Here is a 4648-nt window from a genome sequence, read left to right as displayed (position 1 = left end):
CATTTGCAAACCGTAGTCTGGCTTTTTTATGGCAGTTTTGGAGCAGTGAGCAGCCTTTCAGGTTATGTCGATATAGGACTCATTTTACTGTGAATATAGATACTTTTGTTCCTGTTTCCTACAGCATCTTCACAAGGTCATTTGCTGTTCTGGGATTGATTTGCACTTTTCTTACCAAAGTACGTTCATCTCCAGGAGACAGAACGCGTCTCCTTCCTGAGCAGTATGACGCAAAGAGGCACTGAGTTTGAAGTTAGGCCTTGAAAGAAATCCATGGGTACAACTCCAATTGACTCAAATTATGTCAATTAGCCTATCAGAAGCTTCTAAAGCCATGACATAATGTTCTGGAATTTTCCAAGCTGTTTAACTGCACAGTCAACTTAGTGTATGTGAACTTCTGACCCACTTGAATTCTGATACAGTGAATTATAAGTGGAATAATAATGAAAATATATACATTTTGGCTTCTCAGTGTTTTTGTCAATATGACATACCCAAAATAAAACATATTTTTTCAATTTAGTGTATTTTCATTTAAATACCGTAAAACTTAAATGAATAGTCCTTACGTGTGTTTCCTTAAATCACTGAACACAACAGGTGCTTATTTGAGCTAGGCGTCTATTTCCTTAATGCACACAACTTTTGCAAATTTGCATAGTTAATTGTTTAATTCCAGCATTCACTTCCAGAATTTTAATACATTTCTTCATTTCTAGCACTAATGTGTTATCATTTACACGCTGTGTCACGTTTCTTTTGTCTTAGTATCCCCCCATTTCAAAACTTCTTTTTTTCTTTGACACAATAATTATTCTCCTCTTTGACTGTGCATTTTTGTCTGTTCTTTTTTTCACCACTAGAGGGTAATTAGCCTATTTTTACGGGTCTGTACTCCCAGAATAGTTTTTGTGCTTGCCAGTTAGCTAGCAGTTCTTAGCAGTTTGCCGCCAATGGCTAGCAGTTTCTTACTGGCGATAAAATGAATGTATCTCATTCTTTTTTCAGAGTGGTTACTGAATTATTTAATGTAATGAATCAAACATTAAACCTTAAACAATTAATGGTAATTCATTGTAACCTCTTAAACAATTAACTTAGACCCCCAGCATTTATTTGAAGCAGGCGTTTATTTGCTGAAGTGTGTGTAGTTGCCAGGCTATTAAAAGGGACAAGTGGCTATTTTAGGCTGTGTTTAATTGGAATTTTACGGTATCAGTTTCAAATTTGATTTTATTTTAAATTACACCAATTTTATTACTACTGAAGAGAGTGGTACCGTTAACCTAGTTATTCTCTGGGTTAATTGTAACATTTTGACTTCCAACACTTTCGGTTGAATTGTAAACGATTGGTATGGCCTAGAAACAGAAATACAGTGTATAATGGTAGCTGAGATATCTATGTTTTTGTATAAAAATATTAATCTAAATCAAATAATATTTTCATAAATAAGCAAAAGACTGAAAGTGTAATATTGTGCCCCGGACTCCCCTATCTGCCATATACCCATGTCCCCCTCCTTGAACAATTACATTTACACAACATATTCTCTCCAGCTCCATAGACATGACTGGAAGCAACCGTACCAACACCAGCCACTGCCCTTACGCTGAGGAGTGAGACTGGCTTCACACCATGCAACTGGCCTACGTCCTGGCCACCAGTGTACTGGGGATTCTGGATAACGTGTTTGTCCTGTTGGTGTTCTGCCTGCATAAGAAGGCCTGCACCGTAGCAGAGATCTACCTGAGCAACCTGGCTGCCGCTGATCTGCTCCTGGTCTCCTGCCTCCCCCTCTGGGCTGTCAATGTGGCCAATGGCTTCGACTGGCCCTTCGGCCCCCAGCTGTGTCGCCTGGTCAACGTGGGAATCAATATGAATGACTACAGCAGTATCTATGTCTTGGGTCTGGTCAGAGTGGACCGCTATGTGGCATTGGTGCATACGATGAGTCCCTGGAGTATGAGGAGTCCCTCCTAAGCCAAGCTGGCCTGTTTTTTTAGTGTGGGGCTATGGCCTGCTGCTGGGCACCCCTACCATGATCTTCGGAGTGGTGAAGTGGTTCCCGGACTTCCAGGTGACTGCCTGCTTCTTGGACTGGTGTTCGACGTGCTGCTCATTGTGTTGGGGATTACCATCCCTGTGTCGATGATCTCCTACTGCACCTGTCAGCTCATCCACGCCTTGAAGAACAAGGCCATGAAGAGGTTCAAGGTGGAGGGCACGGAGATGAAGGCCACTCTGCTGGTGCTGGCTGTTCTCCTGACCTTCCTGCTTTGCTGGGTGCCCTTCCACCTGTTCATGGCCCTGGATGTCCTCCGGGAGCAGGCATCATAGACCTTTGGCATTCTAGTTGTCAATTTGTTGAGGTAATCTGAAGAGATTTCACTCCATGCTTCCTGAAGCTCCTCCCACAAGTTGGATTGGCTTGATGGGCACTTCTTACGTACCATACGGTCAAGCTGCTCCCACAAAAGTTCAATAGAGTTGAGATCCGGTGACTGTGCTGGCCACTCCATTATAGACCGAATACCAGCTGACTGCTTCTCCCCTAAATAGTTCTTGCATAGGTTGGAGCTGTGCTTTGGGTAATTGTCCTGTTGTAGGATATGGCTTTTTCTTTGCAACTCTGCCTAGAAGGCCAGCATCCCGGAGTCGCCTCTTCACTGTTGACTTTGAGATTGGTGTTTTGCGGGTACTATTTAATGAAGCTGCCAGTTGAGGACTTGTGAGGCATCTGTTGCTCAATTTCTCTGTTTCTTTATTTCTCAGAACAAGAATAGACTGACGAGTTTCAGAACAAAGGTCTTTGTTTCTGACCATTTTGAGCCTGTAATTGAAACCACATAGTCTAAAGAAGGCCAGTTTTATTGCCTCTTTAATCAGGACAACAGTTTTCAGCTGTGCTAACATAATTGCAAAAGGGTTTTCTAATGATCAATTAGCCTTTTAAAATGATCAACTTGGATAAGCTAACACAACGTGCCATTGGAACACAGGAGTGATGGTTGCTGATAATGGAAATCTGTACGCCGATGTAGAAGTAGGCACCCCCGGTTCCATCCGCAGCGACCCAGGACTGACGTCACCACAGAGTTTGGGAACAGACAGATATAGGGAATGTAATGACACAAGTAATTGAGTCCACGTGAGTCCAATGATTGCTGATGTGTGTGACGGGGGGAAGGCAGGTGTGCGTACTGATGGTGTCTTGAGTGCGTAATGCCCCTCGAGCGCCAGGGGAGGAAGAGCAGGAGCAGGTGTGACTGCAATGACGAGTCAGCCTATAGGGAGGAGGTAAGTGAACTGGCATTTGTGGTGCCAGGACAACAACCTCCATCTCAACGTCAGCAAAACAAAGGAGTTGATTGTTGACTTCAGGAAGCATCGGAGGGATCGCTGCAGTAAAGAAAGACGTTTTGAGAATTTTAATACCGCTTTGAAGTATCACATTTTTAAAAATATATAATTTGATGAAAAACATGTTTTGTCCTTACTGCTATTAGCCCATACAAACACATAGAATAACATATTCAATACATGGAACAACACATAGTCAGTCCCAAAAATAAAATCAGTTTGTTCTGAAGTGTCTGTCCTATATCTGAGACAAGAAATATTCGTTTTTTTTTTTACATGTACATAAACACATGCCCCCCAATCCCCTCTTACATGTGTTAATATTGTACTTTAAAGTGTGCCTTCCTGTATGTTATGTTCAAATGTTTATTCTATTCTACTGAGCCATTTACTTTATGTTCATATTCATATCTTTTATTATTTCATGTTGTTGCATTGTCGAAAAGGAACCTGCAAGAAAGTATTTCATTGTACCACTGTATACCATGTCTATCATGTACATATGACTAATACAACAAGAAACTGAAATTGAAACCATTGTGTGGGTGAAGTAATTGATGAGGAGCAGAGAGGAAAGTATTTTGCTGCCGGGACAAACTAATTGTGGTAGCTAGGTACCTCAGTCAAAAAGAGTGATACTGAGTAACCTACAATAATATTCTCCCCCATTCACTGTAAGGTACCCCATTCTTTTACTCATGTCTTGGTAGAATGAAAACACACTTTTTTCAATTCCACTGAGGCTGTGCTGACTTACAGTACAGTGAGGGAGGTGTAGACAGAGCGAGTACCCCATGCACTTTTACCTTTCTCTTGGGAGACTGAAAACATACTCTCTGGATTCCACTGAGTGAAGCTGTGCCGACTTACAGTACAGAGGGAGGGAGGTGTAGACAGAGTCAGTCCACAGAGAGTGTGCTCCATGTCATCCAGATAAGAGAGAAGGACCATCTGTTGCCTGCAGAGCCTTTTAGATGACTGTACATCACGGTGGTTTATGTAAAGAGCTGAGGTGTGCTTCACAAGGCAACAGCACGCAGAGCCTGTGTACTCTTACTAATATCAATATTAGCCCTTCCATTCTCTTCCTCCCCAGTCCATTAGCGCATTATTAATTTTATTTTGAACCAGAGGGTAGCAGTTTCCTTTACTTTGAAATGAGAGAAGTCGTGGTACACATGTTCAGTAGCATTGACATAATTAAAAGCTTTTTTGATGTTTTATAATATAAAATTGTGCTCCAACATTGACACACACAATCTCTCTTCAGACAGCTCTCGAA

The 4648-nt window shown here is 41.8% G+C and overlaps 1 pseudogene; it reads left to right on the top strand.

The window, feature by feature from the left end:
* Positions 1-462: 462 nt before the first annotated feature.
* On the top strand, positions 463-2455 carry LOC124002242 (annotated as a pseudogene).
* The last annotated feature ends 2193 nt before the right edge of the window (positions 2456-4648 follow it).

This window comes from Oncorhynchus gorbuscha, linkage group LG17 (assembly GCF_021184085.1).
Source record: "Oncorhynchus gorbuscha isolate QuinsamMale2020 ecotype Even-year linkage group LG17, OgorEven_v1.0, whole genome shotgun sequence".
Classification (NCBI taxonomy): domain Eukaryota; kingdom Metazoa; phylum Chordata; class Actinopteri; order Salmoniformes; family Salmonidae; genus Oncorhynchus; species Oncorhynchus gorbuscha.
Note: the sequence above shows the minus strand (reverse complement) of the source record. Positions and strands in the feature narration are given on the sequence as shown.